The sequence below is a fragment of the Bos grunniens genome, chromosome 18 (genome assembly GCF_055505025.1).
Source record: "Bos grunniens cultivar Pamir isolate PY7600 chromosome 18, Bosgru_T2T1.0, whole genome shotgun sequence".
Lineage (NCBI taxonomy): Eukaryota > Metazoa > Chordata > Mammalia > Artiodactyla > Bovidae > Bos > Bos grunniens.
The window spans coordinates 4,310,860-4,335,807 of NC_141182.1; the positions used below are offsets into that span (position 1 = coordinate 4,310,860).

General features: G+C 39.4%; 1 long non-coding RNA gene across 2 annotated transcripts in view; it reads right to left on the reverse strand.

Moving 5' to 3' along the window:
* The window catches only part of LOC147352952 (uncharacterized), a 223,634-nt gene that overhangs the window by 76,703 nt on the left and 121,983 nt on the right, over positions 1-24,948 (reverse strand). The window contains exons 3-4 of one of the 2 annotated variants that reach the window (XR_015145270.1): positions 11,526-11,596; positions 9,620-10,454 (exon numbers count right to left, since the gene is read on the reverse strand). This is a non-coding gene — a long non-coding RNA (uncharacterized LOC147352952). Of the gene's footprint in view, positions 1-9,619; positions 10,455-11,525; positions 11,597-24,948 lie in introns of those variants that run through there. The other variant, XR_015145269.1, reaches the window with a different exon arrangement.

A 24,948-nucleotide genomic window follows, 5' to 3' on the forward strand; every position in this document is an offset into this window, starting at 1 on the left:
CGTTTGGCATTGCCTTTCTTTGGGATTCGAATAAAAACTGACCTTTTCCAGTCCTGTGGCCACTGCTGAGTTTTCCAAATTTGCTCGCATATTGAGAGCAGCACTTTCACAGCAACATCTTTTAGGATTTGAAATAGCTCAGCTGGAATTCCATCACCTCCACTAGCTTTGTTCGTAGTGATGCTCCCTAAGTGCCACTTACTTCTCACTCCAGGATGTCAGGCTCTGGGTGAGTGATTATAGCATTGTAGTTATCTGGGTCATGAAGATCTTTCTTGTATAGTTCTTCTGTGTATTCTTGCCACCTCTTCTTAGTATCTTCTGCTTCTGTTAGGTCCATACCATTTATTCCCTTTATTGTGCTCATCTTTGTATGAAATGTTCCCTTGGTATCTCAAATTTTCTGGAAGAGATCTCTAGACTTTCCCATTCTATTGTTTTCCTCTATTTCTTTGCATTGGTCACTGAGGAAGTCTTTCTTATCTCTCCTTGCTATTCTTTGGAACTCTGCATTCAAATGGGTATATCTTTCCTTTTCTCCTTTGCTTTTCATTTCTCTTCTTTTCTCAGCTATTTGTAAGGCCTCCTCAGACAACCATTTTGCCTTTTTCACATTTTTTTTCCCCTTGGGGATGGTCCTGAACCCTGCCTCCTGTACAATGTCACGAACCTCTGTCCATAGTTCTTCAGGCACTCTATCAAATCTAATCCCTTAAATCTATTTGTCACTTCTACTATATAATCATAAGGGATTTGATTTAGGTCATATCTGAATGGTGTAGTGGTTTTCCTTACTTTCTTCAATTTAAGTCTGAGTTTGGCAATAAGGAGTTCATGATCTGAGCCACAGTCAGCTCCCAGTCTTGTTTATGCTGATTGTATAGAGGTCTCCATCTTTGGCTGCAAAGACTATAATCAATCTTTCTTTGGTGTTGACCGTCTGGTGATGTCCATGTGTAGAGTCTTCTCTGGCGTTGTTGGAAGAGGGTGTTTGCTGTGACAGTGCGTTCTCTTGGCAGAACTCTATTAGCCTTTGCCCTGCTTCATTCTGTACTCCAAGGCCAAATTTTCCTGTTACTCCAAGGCATTTTTTGACTTCTTACGTTTGCATTCCAGTCCCCTATAATGAAAAGGACATCTTTTCTGGGTACTAATTCTAGAAGGTCTTGTCGGTCTTCATAGAACCGTTCAACTTCTTCAGCATTACTGGTCGGGGCATAGACTTGGATCACTGTGGTACTGAATGGCTTGCCTTGGAAATGAACAGAGATCATTGTTGTTTTTGAGACTGCTTCCATGTAGTGCATTTTGGACTCTTTTGTTCACTATGTCTTTTTATTTTCAATTTTATGATTTATAATATGAGGTTTCTACCTGAAACTCCAGTTATATTCCTCACCCTCGTCTGTCCTGTTTCTCTTGCCTGTATTATTTTTAACAATCTCCACCTGTCATTCTTCCTCTAAACTCTCAGCTCTTCCACTGTGTTTTTTTCACTATGACTAATTTAGGTTTCTGAAATCCACACTGATCATGATTTCTAACTTCATCTCAAATAATAAAATTTTTGATAACTATCAATGCCAGAAGAAAAACCTGACTTTTAAAGTTAGCAAGTCATTTGTTATCTCCCAAATTCTGATTCCAAATTATCTTTTCTTTTTATTCCCCCTGAATTCAAGCTACAGCATTGTACTTCATTTAATAGATCTTGTGTCCTCCCCAGCCACACCTTCCCTCATATTTTCTACTTGCCAAATATGCTAATCGTCTCCAGTTAAAAATAACATTTCCCCTGTAAAGCCTCCGAATTAATCACACTAGGGACTGAATAAGCACTATTGAGCCATTATAATGCTCCTTTATCATATTCGTCTTCTGTCTTGTAGTTCAGCAAAATTATCCTCCCACATTTATAAGTATTTTGTAGGAAGAAAGTACAGTTTATTAACTTGTGTCAAATACAAAGCTAAATGTGGGATACTGATCATTCTCTGATGCAACTTCAAAGCAACACCACTCCCACAGCTGGACTCTATCTACAGAACATCTACAGGACTCCATCTGTAGGTAGAATCATCTATAGGACAAAATATAAATTCCCCTTTCCATTCTAGGGTGAGAACTCATCTGGCTTTTCACACTATATGCTCAGCAAACGCCTGCAGGATACAATGAAATTGTAGGTTTAACCTATTTAGGTTCTACTTTAATAAAGCTGAAAGGACATGATAACCTTTCTCCATGTCCCTCATCTGTCATATCCTCGATCCTACATACCTAATAGATATCCTATGAATTATCACTGTGCTCTTTCCCATATCCTAGTTATCAAATTCATGGTTTGAAATATGAAAGATCAAACAGCCAAGTGTCACTGCTGGTTTGTCTCACTTTCTTGCCAAACATCAGCCTGGTTAGAGGGGGGGCTATGTTTCCCCCCTGGATCTTATCCTACCTATACACATAATTTCTCATATTTTCTCAGCTGAAAATCACTTCACATTAGAAGAAATTTTGTTTAACTTAAAATTTGGTCTTGCTGTGTGGCATGTGGGATCTTAGGTCCCTGACCAGGGATTGAACCCACGCCCTCTGCAGTGCAAGCATGGACTCTCAATCACTGGACCACCAGGGAAGCCCCAGAAGGAATTTTAAAAGAAGAAAAGGTGTGACTGTGGAAGAAACTGATGCTATGCTGACCAAAAAAAAAAAAAAAAAAAAGACATCACCAATCCCTTTCATCCTTCTGCCTCAACAATAGAGAGTGGAAAACTATAAAGCATCAGAATGCATTTTCTCCCTAGCAGCAAGCAGCAGACAGGGACATAGTTCTTTCACGTGGGATAAAGACCAATGGCCCATTTTCCTGATAAGAGGGAAAGATGAAGTTGGTGGCCTTCTCCCCTATTCTTTCATCTCTGAAGGCAGATCTAATAGCTGCAGTAGCAGCACCTACTTCGCAAATGTAATAACAAACAAATCACACAAAAGTCAGCTTCTACATGACTGAACCATGACTGCTTTTCTCTGAACCTTTTGTTTAATAAGACAAGTAAAGCTCTACTTAGGGGGGCTTCCCCAGTGTCTCAGCAGTAAAGAACTGACTTTCAATGGAGGAGATGAGGGTTTGATCCCCAGGTCGGGAAGATTCCCTGGAGAAGGAAATGACAACCCACTCCACTATTCTTGCCTAGGAAATCCCATGGTCAAAGGAGCCTGGCAGGCTGCAGTCCATGGGGTTGCAAAAGAGTCAGACATGACTTAGTGACTATAAACAACAACAACAAAACTTCCATTTGCTAAATGGATCACATTCATGTTTCCTGTCACTTAGAGAAATATCCATTTTTATGGCCATCATCAAAAAAACAAGAGATACAGATGCTGGTGTGGATGTGGAGAAAAGAAAACACTTGTGCACTGGGAGTGTGACTATAAACTGGTCCAGCCAATATAGAAAACTGTGTAAAGGATGCTCAAAAAATTAAGAATAGAACTACCATACAATCCAGCAATTCCATTTCTGGGAATATAATTGACCCTTGATCAATGTGGGGTTAGGGGTGCCAACCTGCATGCAGTTGCTTATCTGCATTTGTTTTAACTCCCCCTACACTGAGTGACCAATAGACTACTATTGACTAGAGGCCTTTACCGATAAACAGTCTACTGACACATACTTGTCTTGTTATATGTGTTACTTACTACAGTTTTACACTCAAGTAAGCTAGAGAAAATATTATTAAGAAAATCAGAAAGAAAAGACATTTACAGTCATGCACTATTATTTACCAATATGAATTTATATCATCTGTTTATAAAATAAATCATTTGTCAGTACCTACATCAGTATTTTCTTATGATACAAAACACTGTAGTATATGTATTATTAATACTAACACTAGACATCATACATGAAAAAACTAATGTGAAAAAGAAATTCATACTTGGAAATTCTCTGTTGTTCCTGTGGTTGGGATCTGTGCTTTCACTGCCAAGGGTGTGGGGTCAGTCTCTGGTGAGGAACCAGGATCCCACAAAACATGCAGTGTGACCAGATTTTTTTTTAAAAAGAATGAAACTCATTTCACAATATATGTATTGTAAATCTAACCATCATGCTGTACCCCTTTTACAGTGATGAATGTCAATTATTTTTCAATGAAACTATGAAAACACCTCACAGAACTGTGCACTAAAAAGTTGAACTTAATGTAATTTTTTAAAAAAATCCCAATTTCCAAATGAAACATGACCTAGTAGTCCATAAGCTATCATATGTGTCAAAGCTGTGGTCAGCTCTTTAGTTTTTTGATAACTTTTCAGTTATTCCTTATGTTAATGCAACACACCTCTGTTTTTTGGTTGGGTAAACTGAGACTTGGGGTTTCCCTTGTAGCTCAGTCAGAACAGAATGTGCCTGCAAAGCAGGAGACCTGGGTTCAATTCCTGGGTCGAGAGGATCCCTTGGAGGAGGGCATGGCAACCCATTCCAGTGTTCTTGTCTGGAGAATCCCATGACAGAGGAGCCTGGCGGGCTACAGTCCAAGGGGTTGCAAGAACTGGACATGACATAGCAACTAAACCACCAAACTGAGACTTAGGAAACACAGAGTGAGTGGTTGAGAGTATGGATTAGGATATCAAACACATCCAGGCTCAATCCCTGCCCCTGGTCACTCCATGTTTAAATGATACTAAACCTGCTGCCTCTTTAAATTTAGCTTCCAAATCTGGAAAGCAAGACTAGAAGTCCCTGTTTATAAAGTGGTTTAGGGATTAAGTGAGGTAAGATATGCAAATTGCTAAAGAAGGATCCAACAGACACTAAGTGCTGAGGAAATATGGTCCATTGTCATTATTTTCGCTATTATTATTTTATGTATTTCATTACTAATACATGCCACAGAGATATGGAAGTAACGGAGAGTTAATAATCAAAAAATTACAATATCAATCAATAAATTATGAAAGACACAAGATTCAAACCCGGGCTTCCCTGGTGGTTCAGGTATCGAACCAGGGCCCCTGCACTGGGATCAAGGAGTCTTAGCGAGTGGGCCACCAGGGTAGTGCAAAGAATATTTAGATAGCTACAATTTCTCCAAGAAGTCACAGGAAGCCACTTTATGCTCTGTTGTGACATTTTATATTTTTGTAATCACAATTTTTTTGTGAGCTCAGAAAAAGAATAACACCTTAACTATATAAGTATGTATTTCTTTCTCTTCAAAGAATTTTCTCTAAAAATTGGAGCAAGCCTTAAACAGACTAGGGATTCCTCTTTGTATGCCTAACTGCACTAACAGTGCGCCTGTACGCACATCCACACGGACCACGAGCGAACACCCAGCACACCGCAGTCAGGCACTGGGTAGATGGTGGGAACTGCCACAGATGCTCAGGTGCTGAGTGCAGTGCGTTCAGGGAAAGCACGATCCATCAGGTTCCTGCGTCCATGATGACGGCAGGCGGCAGACAGGATGATGCTGACGACATGGCTTACTTCTCGTTTACCAGGGAGAATGTGAGACAAATGGAGCTCCCGGCAAGTTGGCTATTAAGCATCTGAGGAGCATGTATTATGATATCCCATTCCACTCAGTGTGGAAATAGCAGCCTGGAATTAACTAGAATTTTAAATAACATCAGAAATCTTGTCAGTAGTACCGCAGCCAATGTACGTTAACAAGTGTTTTCAGTGGGCAGGCTTCCTGTGTGGTGCTTGTTAAACCAAGTGGAGCCTGAGAAGAGGCACCAGTTCTCAGGTAGAACATTCTGGAGTCCTCTGAGTTAGAATATCGGGCTTCTCTCTCCCCTTGGATGTCTGAAAAGATGATTCGTGGAGGAATAAATTAATCAGTAAGTAGTGATGCTTCTCTGACCAGTTAAAGTTGCCATCTGCTTAGCTTGGAGAAGTCCCCCTAAGAAATCATCTTACAACTGATTTAAGCCATCATGGGAGCTTTACACCAAACAGAAGCTGCAGGTTTATTTTCTGCCAATTTCAGGAGGATTCTCAGTGTGAAAAGCAAGTGTCCTGAAGGTGGGCTTGATGATGTGGCACCTTTTAGAAACTCTGATTTCTAAAAGATCTCTGAGATCTAGTCCTGAGAGAAAAGGCTTAACTTTTGAACTATCCATTGAAAAGAAATGAAATAAAAATCTAAATAGCAGGTCATAAGACAGACCTAACTTGTGTAAAGAAGAAGTACTGCATGACAGAAGCTTGTAAGAAGAGTTAGAAACCTAAGACTGGGACCTGACTGTGAATTTCAGTCAAAGGTTGGCTCTTACCTTCAGCACAATGTCAGGGCTGACTTTCAGAAGTTGTGTGTGAGTGTCAGTCACTCAGTCATGTATAAATCTTTGTGACTCCATCGACTGTAGCCCACCAGGCTCCTCTGTTTATGAAATTCTCCAGGCAAGAATACTGGAGTGGATTGCCATTTCCTCCTCCAGGGGATCTTCCTGACCCAGGGATCAAACCATGGTCTCCTGCGCTATGGGCAGATTCTTTATCATCTGAGCCATTAATTGCCACCTAAGCCATATGACCAGGGACAAGTCCCTCAGCTGCCAGGGACTTCATGGACAACAGAGACACTTGCCTGCTCCCTGAGATCATGGGAAAGCTGAGACCCCTTAGCAGAGGCCTGGCCCAAAGCACTGCCTCAAAAATGCTAACTCTCAGTATGCATGCATGTTAAATCGCTTAGACTGTAGCCCGCCAGGCTCCTCTGTCCATGGGATCCTTCAGGCAAGAATACTGGACTGGGTTGCCATGCCTTCCTTCAGGGGATCTTCCCAACCCTGGGGTCTAACCTTCATCTCTTCTGTCTCCTGCATTGGCAGGTGAGTTCTTTACCACTAGCACCACCTGGGAAACCCAACTCTTAGCATGAGAGTTCAATAAAAGCCAATGGAAAACTATTAATTTATTCATACAAATCCTTTAGTAAGTATATACTGCAAAAAAAAAATGATGAGGAAATAAGGTATAACCCTCTATAAAGACTGCCTATCTGTATAAATGAATAAATATAAATTAAGTTTACTATGTGCATGAATTGTGTTCCCTTCTCCAGAGTGTCTCACATGACAGGGAATGGACTGGCCCTTATTTTTGTCCACAGATGACAGTTTTAGTGAGTTTACGCCATCCTTCTATGAACATAAACAAATACTGCAAAAACAATTTCACAGGGAAGTGCTGTTCTTTTTCTTACTTCACAACTACCATGTCACAGAAAGGAACTTAATTCTGAAAAAAAACCTGGAAAAGAACTTAATTGTAACTATAACTATCATTTAGTGTTTATTGAGCAAATAGTCTATTACTTAATAATCAAGAGTCCCCTGAGTACTCATTGTAAATGTGCTCTGTACATGATGGGAGGAATCCATGAGCTAAATGTTTTCCCGAAGTCATATGATTTCTTGTTTGGAAAAGTCAGAATTCAGTTGGTTTCCTGGTGCCACTCAGAAGACAGTTTTGCTCAAACAAACATGGTGGTGGGCATTCATCCCTATTCCTCATGCTCTTCCTTCAAATCCAGGGAGCTAGACACCCATTCCAGTCAGTGACAAGACAACACCCTCACCTTTTCAGGGCTGTATGTTAGGAGATCCAAACTCATCCTGCGGCTTGTGCCAGGCTGGGTCACTCAGCCAAACTCTGAGGGAAGCACAAGGAAGTCCACCTACAACAGAGTCCGAGCAATCTGAAGTGGGAAGTTTTATCTATAGGAAAAGATATATTTTGGCCTCTGTCTCATCTTACTCCTGTTTCTATCCTTCAACTATTTCCAAACTCAGATGTGAAGAAAAGAGGTGCAATTTAACATTTCAGATTTCTACCAGGTGTCAGGAGGTAGCTGGGTGAGAGACCCCTTAGTTTAAATGAGATTCTGGAACATCTAACTGTCTTCTCCAAAGTCAAAGCCGTCTGCTCTCAGAACTACATAGCCTTGATCCAGTGGTTAAGAGTCCGCCTTGCAGTTCAGGGGATACCGGTTAGAACCCTAGTCCAGGAGGACCCCACTGCTCAGTGCCACGGAGCAGTTGAGTGCATGTACCATGGCTACTAAGCCCACATGCAGCAACTACCAAAGCCAGGACACCCCAGAGCTCGCGCTCCACCACAGGAGGGGCCACCACAATGAGAAGCCCATGCGCCACCAACCGGAGAGTAGCCCCCGCTCGCCACAAGAGACAGCCTGCGTGCAGCAAGGAAGACCCAGCACAGCCAAAAGATAAGTGAAAGTGAAAAAAAGTGAAGTTGCTCAGTCGTGTCCAACTCTGCGATCCCATGGACTGTAGCCTACTAGGCTCCTCTGTCTATGGGATTTTCCAGGCCAGAATACTGGAGTGGGTGGCTATGCCCTGCTGCTAAGTCTCTTCAGTCATGTCCAACTCTGTGTGACCCCATAGAAGGCAGCCCATCAGGCTCCGCTGTCCCTGGGATTCTCCAGGCAAGAACACTGGAGTGGGTTGCCATTTTCTTCTCCAATGCATGAAAGTGAAAAGTGAAAGTGAAGTCACTCAGTTGTGCCAGACTCTTAGCGACCTCATGGACTGCAGCCTACCAGGCTCCTCCGTCCATGGGATTTTCCAGGCAAGAGTACTGGAGTGGGGTGCGATTGCCTTCTCCAACTGGAGTAGCTAATTAATCTCAAATGAGAGAGAGGAGGTACTGCACGCTCAGGTAGTGTGACTTGCTGGGTGTTGGAAATATGGGCCCAGGAGGACCCCATGTCTTCATGGAGCTTACAATCTAGTATAGGAAGCAGGTGGTTTGGTTTCTGTGGCCACAGACCAGCAAACACATCAGACAGATGACTTGTGCACACAATGATAAATCAGGATATAACCTCAAAAGCTGAGACATCAATTAGATGCTTTGCCCACTGGACTCCAGAACAATGGACACTTGAACCATGGTATTCTTACTATGAAGTTCAGTCATGGACTGTTGCCTGCCAGGCTCCTCTGTCCATGGAATTCTCCAGGCATGAATCCTAGAGTGGGTAGCTACTCCCTTTTCCAGAGGATCTTTCCGATCCAGGGATCAAACCAGGGTCTCCTACATTTCAGGCAGATTCTTTACCATCTGAGCTACCAGGGAAGCCTCATAATTATACAAACCACTCCCTAATAACTAAATATCAAGATGGTTAAGAGGGTCTTTAATCTTCCACCCAGAAAAGCATTTGAGAACACAAAGGTTGCAATAGCGTGAGACATTTGATAACTTATTAGAGATCCTCAGGCTGTTAGTTCTACCAGTGCAGAATAACATGAGCTTTAACGATGAAGGAAAAGAAAACAAAGCTGACTTATTTAGATGTCATTGCTAGTTTTTCTGTGATAAATATGTATAAAAAAATCCCCACCAAAACTACAAAACCTAAAGCCATTAATTTTGCCTTATGAATGTACAAAATGCCAGCAGAACTGGATTTTACTTTACCTATTAGATTTGTTTCTTCAACAGATGCAAAGATAATTTCATACATTGATTCATTCTGCCACTGATCTTCACTCTGATTTAGAAATATGGTCTCTATAATAAGTCCAATCTGAATAAATGAACAAAGTTCACCCTTCAAAACTCTGAGATTCATTTATTATTGCATGAATAGTGAATCTATTCATTTTCCCATAAGAGAGACAAAAACAAGGCTAAAACTCAAATGCACACAATAATTAAATCCTCACCATAACACAAATAATCTACTTAAAGCTTCATGTTGCCCACATATGTTATTGATCCAGATGTTTTTAAGAAAATGTCAAGTGACAGGAGGTTCAAATCAAACTCAGAAGTTAAAATGTGTCAGTCACCCACCGTGTTTTAAGTGTTTGCTGACTGATCAAATGTTTAATGAGAAATGGGTTATTCAGAACTTGGTACCTCATTAAATAACCATTTGTGTGGATAATTTACTGAGAAAAATTATCAAAAAGATCATCAAAGATTATCAGTTATTAAAGATTATTAATTATTAAAGTTTCTTTTTGCCATTTAATGTATCTAATTCATTTAGGAAGATACCCTAGGAGAATTTTTCAGGCTTCAGCAGATTAAGAATAACTTCTCTTTTTTCTCTTTATATTTTATGCTATAACTGATTGTAGAGTAACTTTAGCACATTTGAAATGTCAACTTTAGAAACCTGAATTCCTCAAAGTGTGGGCACTCACTTGGAACTCCAGAGTTGGTATAAGAATTATTTTAAGCTGAAGACATTTGAAATTCAACATATGGAGAGTGAAGCCTCTTCAGAGTTCTCTTATCTGACTAAAAACAGAAACTTTTTAGAAACGAGGACTGCCTTCCTTAAATTCCCTCTTCAGGGCAGCTTCTACTCGAAGGAGAGAAACCAAGAGTAAACCTACCATAAATCCCCTAAGGAGAATTTTATGACCCTGCAGAAAACAGGAAGGTCCTGAAGAAGACAAAAAAGAAAAACAGAAAAAACTGTAGTTTTTTCTATTATATACTAATATTAGAGTATATAATATATACTATGTAACAGTCAAATATTACCATCAACTTATTTCCCATTTTTTCTCCTAAAAACCCATTTATCTTTCCTAAACAACCCTATCTGTCCTTCACATGGAAGCCATTTCTCCCCCTTCCATTCCCCTACAAAGTTTGCCCTTTAACCATTTAACCAGCTAGCTATTTCTCTTGTTGGCTCATGTGTGCATACAAACTTTTTATCAGTTCATCAGGTGTCAATTTAACTCACAGGTTTCAATAACTGAAACTAAGAGGAAAGAGGAAAACATTTATCTTCCCCCTAAAAATATGTATTGGGGTAAAGCATGGAATTGCTGATATGCTGATCTGGAGATGAGAAAGGGACACAGAATTGGAAGGACGTCAGAGGGGTACTATCACAATAGATCTCAACTCATCAATAAAATTTGGAGGGAAGCTGAATTCTCAGAAACAAGTTTGAAATGAGCCCAGGATGCTGTTCTCACATTAGTACAGCTGTTCACCCCTCATGTTAAAATTCCTTTTATTTTTCCTTAGTAGATGATAGTGATACAAAAGTTTGACACTAAAACGTTCAAAATTTGAACTATGAGAGCGTTTTCCCCTTAGGTACTTATTCTCCAGATGTGTATTCTGAAGAACGAATGCCCCTATGTTCAATTTTAAAATAAAAGTAATTTCACCCTTTTCCTTTCCCCTTCCCACACAGAGATTTTCTGGTATTTAAAGTGCAGCTAACAACTTTTCACTCTCTTGGAATTTTCTGTGGCATCTGCATGAAAATTAAGAAATACTTTGGGAAAGTAATTTAATTTTGCAAATGCAAAGCTAATCTCCGCTCATCATCAAGGCAATAAAACATAAAAGATTTCTATATGAGGAATCTCAATTTAAAAAACTTTACAGAAGTGAATTACAATGAAGTAAACAATCTTAGAAGCAGTACCATGGCAGAGGAGCATCCCAGTTATACAGCTACCCAGGCAGGAATTTAGAGCCTCAGACGCACCTGTCCGGCTAACCAGATTGTTGGCAGTGATGACTGCAACTTCTTTTTTTGCCTTCCAAGATTTCTGGTTCCTGGCAGAAGACAAAAAGCTTCAAGTTGAGAAAAATCAAACCGGAAAAAAGGGAGAACATTTAGCTTTTGAAGAAATACGTGTGGCACTTGCTTACTTTCATCCTTTGAAAGGTGGTTATGTTCCCACCCTTTTAAAAAGAACTCTGTACCATCTGGATTTTACAAACAGCAGCTCTTCTGCCTCCACTTTATTCAATCCTGCTCTCCCAGGATATAGCACACAAACTGATGTTAGCATTAAGACAGAGTCAAAGCAGCCTTTCTGTGTCATTTGGCAACTTTTCCTTTGTAAAATCAATTTCACAAACAACTATAACTACTTGGGACTACAAGTATTTGGGAAAGCTTTTTTTTCTATTTGGACTATAAGTACCTGGGAAGGTTTTTTCCCCTCTTTTCCATACTATTATTAATCCTAGCATTAAAAATGGGTTAAGATTAAACAGTCAAACAAGAAAAGTGATTAGCATTCGTGGAGCTTATCAGCCCCATGTGTAGACTTCATCTATTGGAATCACTTCAGTGATAAGCTCACTATTGCAACAGCTTACTAACTATTTTTATTCAATAACCAAATGATGCAAGAGATTTTTTCCCAAGAGTGGCTTTGCAGCCTAGAAATGGAAAGCATCTTCTTATACCACTAGGACTACTTTTTAATTCACTATCAATTAAAATAGTACTTGGAAAAGACTCTCGTCTCCTCTTCAGAGGGTCTGTGATGATTCAGAGCCATACTCAACATTCTTAACCTTCCAATCGTACTTTTTTAACCCTGCTCTGAGACCTTAGGACTTCTTTCACTCTCCTTCTTCTATTCAACACTGTTGTTGTCGTTCAGTAGCTCAGTCATGTACGACTCTTTGTGACCCTGTGGATTGCAGCACACCAGGCCTCCCTGTCCATCACCAACTCCCACAGCTTGCTCAAACTCATGTCATTGAGTTGGTGATGCCATCCAACCATCTCATCCTTTGTTGTCCCCTTCTTCTGCCTTCAATCTTTCCCAGCATCAGGGTCTTTTCCAAGGAGTTGGTTCTTCGCATCAGGTGGCCAAAGTATTGGAGCTTCAGCATCAGTCCTTCCAATGAATATTCAGGACTGATTTCCTTTAGGATTGACTGGTTTGATCTCCTTGCAGTCCATGGGACTCTCAAGAGTCTTCTTCAACACCACAGTTCAATTCTTCAGTGCTCAACTTTCTTTATGGTCTAACTCTCACATCTATACATAGCTACTAGAAAAACCATAGCTTTGACTAGACAGACTTCTGTTGACAAACTGAAGTTTCTGCTTTCTAATATGCTTTTGGATATGAATATGATTCATATGAATACAATTTTGAAATGGATTTCAGGATTAATGCTGTACAGAATATTAACTGTTTCTGAAGGTAGGCTAATTCTATTACATCTTTTATAAACAATATTGCCTGATATACATTCATATACTAAAACAATGATGACGCTGTCATATTTTCCCCATCACCCAACCCTTTTTATGACCACACATTAGCCTTTTCCCTCTCCCATGTTATGCAATGAGACATCATTTTAAGTGTCATGTACATAAAAGCCATGTTATAGCTTTGAAATAGAGCAAAAATTAAAAGGATACAGAAAAAACCTATAATTTTGAGATATTAATACTTTCAGAAACTTTTGAGATATGCAGATAAAAATATGCAACAATAACATTTGAATAATATGATTTGAAAAGTGGAAATTTGTACTGCAATAGAAAATGCACTTGAACTCTGCTCAGTATTTTGTGGCAGCCTGGATGGGAGGGGAGTTTGGGGGAGAATGGATACATATACATGTATGGCTGAGTTCCTTCACTGTTCACCTGAAACTATTAGGTTAGTGAAAAAGTAATTGTGGTTTCAGACCATGACTTTTAAATCATTATAACTAGGCTCAAACACATCTTTATGAATCAAAATAGGAACCATTCACCATTAAAATCAACACATTTTTGCCCATGAGAAAAAATGTGGGAATTTATTTCTGTAGCATAACAATCCATGCTTCAGATTCAATGAACTCTTTGAAAGCATTTTCTGCCTCCTGCTGGCTGTGGAAGCATTTTCCCCTGTAAAACGTTGTCCAGATGCGTGAAGGAGGGGTAATCAGCTGGTGAGAAATCAGGTGAGGATGCAAACAGGCCCTTTCTGTTGACCAAGGCCGGCTGCAGGTGCTGCAGTTTTCTGTTCTCATTGATTTGCTGAGCACACTTTTCAGATGCAATGGTTTCGTTGGAATTCAGAAAGCTGTAATGGATCAGATGGGCAGCAGATCATCAAACAGTGACCATGACCTTTTTTGGTGTAAGTTTGGCTTTGGGAAGTGCTTTGGAGCTTCTCAGTCCAACCACTGAGCTGGTTGCCACCAGTTGTCATATAAAGTCCACTTATCTTCACACATCACGATCTGATTGAGAAATAGTTCTTCATTGTTGCACAGAGTAAGTGAAGACAACACTTCAAAGCAATGATTTTTTTTTTCATTCTCGCCAGCTCATATGGCACCCACTTATCAAGCTTTCTCACCTTTCCAATTTGGCTGAAATGCCACATGACCATAGAATGGCCGACATTGAGTTCTTCAACAACTTCTCATGTGGTTAGTTGTAAGATGATCAGCCTTGATGATGGCTTTCAGTTGGTCGTTGTCAACTTCTGATGGCTGACCACTATACTCCCCATCTTCAAGGCTCATCTCCCTTGCAAAACTTCTTGACCCATCACTGCACCATATGTTCATTAGTAGTTCCTGGGCCAAATGTGTTGTTGATGTTGCGAGTTATCTCTGCTGTTTTATGACTCATTTTGAACTCGAATTAAAAAAACACTCAAATCTGCTAACATCATTTCTGTCTAAAATAAATGTAAAATAAATAGCAAGAAGTCAATAGCAAAAGTACAAAGTGAGAAATGTGCATTAAAATTATGTATAACATAACCACACTTAAGAATGTATTCTAATATCAACTGGCAAAGTTCAACAATGCAAAACTGCAATTACTTTTGCACCATCCTATTACAACATTGTTAATCAGCTATATCCCAATACAAAAGTTAAAAAAAGAGAGAGAGAAAATGTACTTGCATCAAACATACATTAAAAACATGACTATGCAGAGATCACAAAAGAATTCTCAACTATTTTAAAGAACTGATATTATAAAAACTGTATTATTGGATCAGACCACGATAAAATTTGAAATCAATGATAATACATAGCTTAAAAAACCCATGTGTTCCAGAAAATAAAAGAGCACTTCTTTTTCATCTGACAGTAAATTTGAAAATACAGGTTAAATGCCAGTCCAGGTTCGATGCACGATACTGGATGCTTGGGGCTGGTGCACTGGGACGACCCAGAGGGATGGTATGGGGAGGGAGGAGGGAGGAGGGTTTAGGACAGGGAACACATGTATACCTGTGGCGGATTCATTTCGATATTTGACAAAACTAATACAATATTGTAAAGTTTAAAAATAAAATAAAATTTAAAAAAAATAAAAAAATGAACATTCAAAATTGACCCAAGAAGTGGAAAATTTAACGAGGATCATGGAAAATCAAAACAATGATAAGCATTCTTTCACAAAAGTCACCTTACTGAACTAAGGAGTCCTATGGAAGAGTTTTATCAAACTTTCCCCAAATCCACATAAGAACAGGATATCTCTCCCAATCATTTTTTAATGGTAGTGACTCCTGCAGAGTCAGCAATTTACTTACAGCCTAGAGTGAGAAGAGATGGAGATAAGATTCTACTTCAATAGAAAAAGAATACTCAGTTTATATATTTTCAGGAGTGATACACACCAATTTGAATATAGTTATCCAGGATGGCCAATCAACATGTAAGTCTTTTCAAAAGGAAATATTCTATTTCTTTGGAGACAGCATCATCCCATTGAGGTCTGGGTCTTTTCCTACTAGGGAATCAAGACACTGTAACAGAATAGTTCATCCTGAACACCACCACCAAAAGTACATGAGGAAATGTAATGAAAAAAATAACAATAGAATTTATTTTAAAATACTGAGAAAATAACTAGCATTGTGTAAAATATTTATGAAGTACATTCTGAAACTTTATTAAAAGACATAAAAGACATGTTAATAAATGTAAGGATATTCCATGTTTATGTGGCAAAGACTCCACACTATAGAGATAATGTGTGGGTTAATTTAGAGAATCTAGTTAATCTAAAATTGAATGCAATTGCAAACAAAATCCAATTGCATTTTGTGGGACACTTGACATACTGCTAGTGTACATTACACTGAGAAATGCTTATACCAGTGAAGGTCTGAAAATAGCTCAAAAATATCAAAATCAAACAAAGGAAACTTGAAATGTCATAGTAATTAAAAGAGAACAGAAAACAAAAGATTGATAGAAACAAATAACGGGCTTAGTTCACTACAACTTACTCTATGAAAAATAGTATAGAAGGATTTCATCATTTGGGGAGAAAATTAAATCCCTGCTATTACAATATGTAAAAAACATTTCAGATAGATGAAACCTATTAGTGTGAAAAGTGAAACTTGGAAAGATTAGAAGAAACTACAGAGTAAAAATTTTATGATGTTAATAGGGTAAGAGCAGATTTCTTAGACAAATATAAAGGAAAAAATGAAGTACAATAGAAAAACTCATAGATTTAATTATGTTAAAGTCAGCAGTATTTTATAATGAAGAACGTCACAGACACAACCAAACTAAAATTACCAGGCCTTGAGAAGACATTATAATGTGTCCAACTAAGAAGGATTAAACTACATAAAAACATCCTAAAAATCAACAACAACAACAAAACGCAATACTGGAGGATGGGCTGAGAACGTGAACACACATTTCACAGGAAAACACACACACACACATACACACAAGTGACAGTATAGCAAGACGTGGTCAAAACCTCAGTGATAATCAATGAAATGAAAATACTGAAATCTCACTTCCTGCAACATAGTTTAAGCAACACTTAATACTATGGGAGGCTTTGGAAATAAACATCCTTGCACACTGTTTGCTGGGAAGTAAGTGGATAAGATTCTGTGAAAGACAGTGGCAGCATCTGACAAAACTGAAAATGCCTGTATGTATACAACTCCATGCTTTCCACACTTGTTTCTAATAACTAGAAATTGGAGACAAACTAAATGTCCATCAAAGTAGGATGGGAAACGAAATTTGCCAAAATCATAAAGCAAAATACCATAGAGCAGTAAAAGCAATAAAATAAACCTACATTTGTTAAGACAGATCGCAGATATACAATTTGAGTCAAGCAAGCAAGATACAGGATGAGAGCTAAACTATGATACAATTTACATATATTTTTAAAGCTACACAACACAATATATACATATTAGAAGGACCACAGACCATGAACTGGGGGCATGAGGCAGAGGAAGAAGAATGGAACTGGTGGTTCAGGGCTAACACGCCAAACTCCCAGTTTCACGGGGTCTGGGTTCCATCCCTGGTGAGGGAACTAAGTGCCACAACTAAGAGTCCATGTGCCAAGAACTAAGACCCAATGAAGCCAAATAAATAAATAAACTTTTTAAATAAAGAGTAACAATGCCAAAAAAAGGAATGGGGAAAAAAAGGCCAATAATGATACTGTTCATTTGAGGCACTCAGTGAATTCAATCAACCCGATTGTGTGATATCCTGCACAAAGAAAATAAAGTAACTGGAACCAAACCAAAGGTAATGCTTGAATAGAAAATATAAGGACAGGAGATGGCAGAGGAGAAACCTACTGTACAGATTAAGTGGAAAGCAGAATATATATGGCAAGTGGACATAAAGAAACCAAGTCCCTGCATTCCAGAAGGAACTAAAAATAGTAGTATCGCTGTAGTCTTGTTTGGCTGAGTGGAAAGCAGAAAGGTATGTATCAATTGTTGAGCTAAATCTTTAGCTTCTTGAGTTTTCTATTGCTGCTCTAACAGATCACGAAAAACTTACTGAATGAAAACAACACAAATTTATTATCTTACAAGCTTTGGAGGTTAGAATTTCAACATGAGTTTCACTGGGCTAGAATCAATGTGCAGGGAGAGCTGGGTTTCTTTTTGGAGGTTCCAGAGGAGAATCCATTTGCCTTTCATAGCTTCCAGAGGCTGAGCACAGCACCTGTGTGGTTCCTGACTCCCCTGTGTGCCATCTTCAAAGACAACAACCTTGCACCTTTCTGACCATGTTTCTGCAGTCACATTGCCCTCTTACTCACCTCTTTTGCCTCTCTCTTACTTTAAAAAAAAAAAAAATGCTTTTTTTTTTAATAAGGTCAGAATCTCAGTTTTAGGCTATGAAATAGGTAGGCTCCACTCTCAGTAAAGGAGACGAAGTATCAAACTTCCTTCCATGTTCAAGACTTCATTTTGGTCATGATCTTTTTCTTTATAAATCCATACAAACACTGACATCATTTCAAACTGCTACTGAAATATAGAAGATGAAAACCATGAAAAGACAAGAGTTTCCGCTAACAAACTCTTGGGCGCTCTTCTCTTCCCAAACTTCTTAAAAGGACTTCACGGCCCAAATCAACTGGTATTCTTCCAGGAGGAGGAAATATTTTTGAACTCTTTCTTTCGAGTTGGTTGATGACAAATAGGCTATTTCAGCAAATTTCTACTTGCTTCTATGTTTCTCTTTGGTGTATAAGGAGTTGATTTACCACTGAAGCAAGATCTTTTGAGGGTTTTATCTTTCATATGGTCGTGAAAACACTGTAATCAGTTCTGCATTCCTGATTAGAGTTAAGGACCTTTCATGGAGTCCGTTTATTATAAATGTGGACATTATCAAAGGAAGCCAATTTTAATAAAAGTCTCCCTCCAGAAAAGATATTACAGGCTTGCTCCTTCTGCTGTGATAAATACTTCCAGGTGGTATTTGATGGACAGTAAGAATCCTGTGCATCTGGCATTTGTAGCACAGTTTAGAATTAGAATTTTAGATCATGCTGGCAAGCCTGAGTAATTCTTTAATTCTTCAAATGGAACACAATTTGCTCAATCTTACACAGCATTCTGATTTTAATTAAAATCTACTGTATGATATAGAAATATTACATCAACTTGCAAATCCCTAAGTTAGGGAGGGGGTGCAGCAGACACTGCTATTTAATTATTCATATTATACTTCATCAAAAGAATCTTAACATTACCAGAGGAACCAGAACAGTTTCACACCGAGTTTATGGGTGCTAAGCATTCCAAAAGGATGTTGTGGTGCTATAAAGCAGATGCAAGCAGTCTTCATTTCTGCAGACGAGTTTTAAAAATAAACACAGAGATCTGCTTCTTGAGTGACTAGGTTCCCCCCTAAATTTCGTCTTGCCACATGCTGTAAATGGCATTTTAGGAATGGCAACTCAGGAAGAGCAACCCCTAATTTAAGACCAGAAAGATACTCATTGTTCTAAGTCGATGGTTGAGTTTCACTATCCAGTATCAAACAAGGGATGGGGCGAGATGAGAGGCTAATCCCAAGATTTTGAAATGCTGCCCTTATGTCAGTAAATGCTTCCTTATACTAAGGTTTGGGTGAACTCCGGGAGTTGGTGATCGATAGGGAGGACTGGCATGCTGCAGTTCATGGGGTCGCAAAGACTCGGACATGACTGAGTGACTGAACTGAACTGAACTAAAGAGAAGAGTTGTGGGTAACAAATGGAGCTCTGCCCAGACCCTCCTACATCCTTGGGAAAGCAAAAGGGATTGAGAATTTGTCCTTAATGCCTGGACCACAGAAATCTGAAAACTCTTGAAAAGCGAGAACAATGCTTAGTACTGCTAGATAAATTTCACTATTGGAGTTTTAAATGCTCCAGAGCAGTTTTTTTTCAGGCTTAGAATGGAGAATAGCCTTGTGGGCTTCTAGCTCAGAGAAGGTATGTATTTTGTGCTCTTGGACAAGTATGAGAAATGCTTCTTGGTTGAGTCTATGAAAATGTATTAAAGATGCTCACATCTCTATTAGAAGAATTTTACCAAGTGACAGAAAAATTCCCAAACTGGATCTATCATAGGCTTCATACTTTTCTGATTCATGAACAAATTGCAGCCTGTATAACTAGCCAGACTGTATAAAACTTCAAGACAATTGTCTCTGGAACTGGGCCAAGAACTATGACAACAAATTTCCTTAGGTTTTACCTGATGCAAAGAACTGACTCATTTGAAAGGACCCTGATGCTGGGAAAGATTGACGGCGGGAGGAGAAGGGGATGACAGAGGATGAGATGGTTGGATGGCATCACTGACTCAATGGACATCAGTTTGAGTAAACTCTGGGAGTTAGTGATGGACAGGGAGGCCTGGTGTGCTATATTCCATGGGGTTGCAAAGACTTGGACATGACTGAAAGAATGAACGGATGGAGCCAGAGTAAAAAGAATACCCAGCTGTGGATGTGACTGGTGATAGAAGCAACGTCCGATGCTGTAAAGAGGAATATTGCATAGGAACCTGGAATGTCAGGTCCATGAATCAAGGCAAATTGGAAGTGGTCAAACAAGAGATGGCAAGAGTGAATGTTGACATTCTAGGAATCAGCGAACTGAAATGGACTGGAATGGGTGAATTTAACTCGATGACCATTATATCTACTACTGTGGGCAGGAATCCCTCAGAGGAAATGGAGTAGCCATCATGGTCAACAAAAGAGTCCGAAATGCAGTACTTGGATGCAATCTCAAAAATGACAAAATGATCTCTGTTTGTTTCCAAGGCAAACCATTCAATATCACAGTAATCCAAGTCTATGCCCCAACCAGTAATGTTGAAGAAGCTGAAGTTGAACAGTTCTATGAAGACCTACAAGACCTTTTAGAACTGACACCCAAAAAAGATGTCCTTTTCATTATAGGGGACTGGAATGCAAAAGTAGGAAGTCAAGAAACACCTGGAGTAACAGGCAAATTTGGCCTTGGAATACAGAATGAAGCAGGGCAAAGACTAATAGAGTTTTGCCAAGAAAATGCACTGGCCTTAACAAATGCCCTCTTCCAATAACACAAGAGAAGACTATACATGGACATCACCAGATGGTCAACACAGAAATCAGATTGATTATATTCTTTGCAGCCAAAGATGGAGAAGCTCTATACAGTCAGCAAAAACAAGACCAGGAGCTGACTATGGCTCAGACCATGAACTCCTTATTGCCAAATTCAGACTGAAATTGAAGAAAGTAGGGAAAACCACTAGACCATTCAGGTATGACCTAAATCAAATCCCTTATGATTATACAGTGGAAGTGAGAAATAGACTTAAATAGATCTGATAGATAGAGTGCCTGATGAACTATGGAATGAGGTTCGTGACATTGTACAGGAGACAGGGATTTAGACCATCCCCATGGAAAAGAAACGCAAAAAAGCAAAATGGCTGTCTGGGGAGGCCTTACAAAAAGCTGTGAAAAGGAGAGAAGCGAAAAGCAAAGGACAAAAGCAAAGATATAAGCATCTGAATGCAGAATTCCGAAGAATAGCAAGAAGAGATAAGAAAGCCTTCTTCAGCGATCAATGCAAAGAAATAGAGGAAAACAACAGAATGGGAAAGACTAGAGATCTCTTCGAGAAAATCAGAGATACCAAAGGAACATTTCATGCAAAGATGGGCTCGATAAAGGAGAGAAATGGTATGGACCTAACAGAAGCAGAAGATATTAAGAAGAGGTGGCAAGAATACACACAAGAACTGTACAAAAAAGATCTTCACGACTCAGATAATCACGATGGTGTGATCACTGACCTAGAGCCAGACGTCCTAGAATGTGAAGTCAAGTGGGCCTTAGAAAGCATCACTACGAACAAAGCTAGTGGAGGTGATGGAATTCCAGTTGAGCTATTCCAAATCCTGAAAGATGATGCTGTGAAAGCCTGTACTCAGTATGCCAGCAAATTTGGAAAACTCAGCAGTGGCCACAGGACTGGAATAGGTCAGTTTTCATTTCAATCCCAAAGAAAGGCAATGCCAAAGAATGCTCAAACTACCACACAATTGCACTCATCTCACACACTAGTAAAGTAATGCTCAAAATTCTCCAAGCCAGGCTTCAGCAATATGTGAACCGTGAACTTCCTGATGTTCAAGCTTGTTTTAGAAAAGGCAGAGGAACCAGAGATCAAATTGCCAACATCCGCTGGATCATGGAAAAAGCAAGAGAATTCCAGAAAAACATCTATATCTGCTTTATTGACTATGCCAAAGCCTTTGACTGTGTGGATCACAAGAAACTGTGGAAAATTCCAAAAGAGACGGAAATACCAGACCACCTGATCTGCCTCTTGGGAAATTTGTATGCAGGTCAGGAAGCAACAGTTAGAACGGGACATGGAACAACAGACTGGTTCCAAATAGGAAAAGGAGTACGTCAAGGCTGTATATTGTCACCCTGCTTATTTAACTTATATGCAGAGTACATCATGAGAAACGCTGGACTGGAAGAAACACAAGCTGGAATCAAGATTGCCGGGAGAAATATCAATAACCTCAGATATGCAGATGACACCACCTTTATGGCAGAAAGTGAAGAGGAACTAAAAAGCCTCTTGATGAAAGTGAAAGAGGAGAGTGAAAAAGTTGGCTTAAAGCTCAACATTCAGAAAACGAAGATCATGGCATCCAGTCCTATCACTTCATGGGAAATAGATGGGGAAACAGTGGAAACAGTGTCAGACTTTATTTTTCTGGGCTCCAAAATCACTGCAGATGGTGACTTCAGCCATGAAATTAAAAGACGCTTACTCCTTGGAAGGAAAGTTATGACCAACCTAGATAGCATATTCAAAAGCAGAGGCATTACTTTGCCAACAAAGGTTCGTCTAGTCAAGGCTGTGGTTTTTCCTGTGGTCATGTATGGATGTGAGAGTTGGACTGTGAAGAAGGCTGAGTGCCGAAGAATTGATGCTTTTGAACTGTGGTGTTGGAGAAGACTCTTGAGAGTCCCGTGGACTGCAAGGGGTCCATTCTGAAGGAGATCAGCCCTGGGATTTCTTTGGAAGGAATGATGCTACAGCTGAAACTCCAGTACTTTGACCACCTCATGCAAAGAGTTGACTCATTGGAAAAGACTCTGATGCTGGTAGGGATTGGGGGCAGGAGGAGAAGAGGACGACAGAGGATGAGATGGCTGGATGGCATCACTGACTCGATGGACGTGAGTCAGTGAACTCTGGGAGTTGGTGATGGACAGGGAGGCCTGGCGTGCTGCGATTCATGGGGTCGCAAAGAGTCGGACACGACTGAACAACTGATCTGATCTGAGCGACTGAACTGAACTGATACAAAATTCTAGGAGTTTGCTTCTAAATTAGACTTCAGTAAAGCAACTCTGCCCACCCAATATTCCATATACCCCAAAACTCAACCTACACTGGGGCAAAACAGGAGAATAATTGCAACTGATAGTATTACTGTTCTCAATTAGTTACTTGCCCACATGCCTAAGCCATGCCATGTGACTTACAGTGCCTCCCTTGTTCCATAATTGACAGGCTTGGTCATGTGACCCATATTAGCCAACAGAACGTAATGAAGTCATGTATACCACATCCAATAAGAAGGCTTTAGAGTCCTTGATCTTTTGTCCACTGACACTTTGCTGCTATGCTCTGTGCATACCATGCCTCTTTTACCCTGGATCCTGACTAGAAAAAGATAAATACAGCAAAGGCACAACTAAGCTGCAGGCATTGCAGCTAGAATGCAATAAGAACAAAAAATATAAATCTATGTTGGTTCTAAATTACTGACATTTTATTATCAAACCAAAACCTTGGCAAAGGCTGACTAATACTGCTTTAAAACTTGCAGTATCAATTGATAGTTATTGAGTTGCTAGTATATTCTCACATTGAGCTGAATGCTTTCACAAATGTAATTTTATTGTCATGGCTTATATAATTTAGAATTAAGAAATCTGAGCTTGCAAACTCAGTAACGTGCAATCTACAGTCTCAGTTTTTTACATAAAAAATAACATTGTGCTGCAGTCTGGAAAGCTAACATGGTTAATTCTCCGGCCACCATGTCCCCCTTACAATTTTCTGGAGGTACCTCAGACTTTCATACTTTGCAAGTGTTGTTTTGACATTCATAATACAGTCAATAATACTATAATAACTCTGTATGGTGACAGATGGCAACTAGATTTATCGTGGTGATCACTTTATGGTGTACAAAATCATCTCATCACTATGTTGCACACCTGAAACTAATGTAATATTGTACATCAAGTGACACTCAATAAAAAAAGAGAAGGTCTCTCCTCTCCTGCAACTCCTTTTTTCTACCTGTGAAAGTTACATGTGTCACAGCTTTGGGCTCCAACGCCACATTTTGCTTAAAATCTCCGATCCTTCCAGTGGTGTCATGTTCACCATCTCCTCTGTTTTCATGCTACTTATCTTTTTACTCCAGAAGATACTAGAATATAAGCTCCTTGAGGTCAGGGACATTTGCCATCTTGTTCATTTCTCTTTCCCTGAAGCCTAGAACACCACAGGCCTGATACCCCACTTTCGTATAGGCTACCATGAAGCACTTGCCACAGGCTGCTCTGCATTTCTATCACTCACCAGAGTAAATTCTGAGCAGGAAAAAAATCTATATCTTGATCAACATTTTAGCTTCAGGGCACCACACATGGTGATTTGAACACAAAGAATGTTTACTACCAAATGTGAATTTAACAAACAAAAAAAATCTATAATATGATCAGTTTATTTGTATCCAAATACTTTTCTTAATGACTAGTTTTCATGACTATCCTATCAGTTCAATTGCCTGAGACCCAAATGGCCTAGGAAATGTTAGAACAATATTTTTTTTTTTTAATTACAGCTCATTTATGAGGTTAGTGGTTGTAGGTAGATATATCTAATAAATATAAGACACAAGTTGGTGCTAACTTTTTTTAGCTTCTCTATGATGGTCAGTCCCAGCATTCTTTACATTCTAGATGTTTGACTACGTCTGAAATTATCACAGTATACCCACAGTTGCTCTTCAGTATCTCTCACTCTTTGGGTTGGATTTTTCTGCCCTGACTTACAAGGAAAACTTCTGTAACACAGCACTATCACAACTGGGTCCGATAACTAAAACGACTAAGACCTGAGCTGAAGACAAAGTGATGCATTTTGCATGACAACTCTCTCCTCTATCTGTGACAGTCGAGGATTGAGAGGACCTAATCCCAGCAAGCACCATCACAACCTACACAGGGGGCTGTGAACAGCTGACCCTCCTATCTGGTCACTCTTAACTTGATTCCTTTACTCTCCAAGTAGTTGCTGCCCA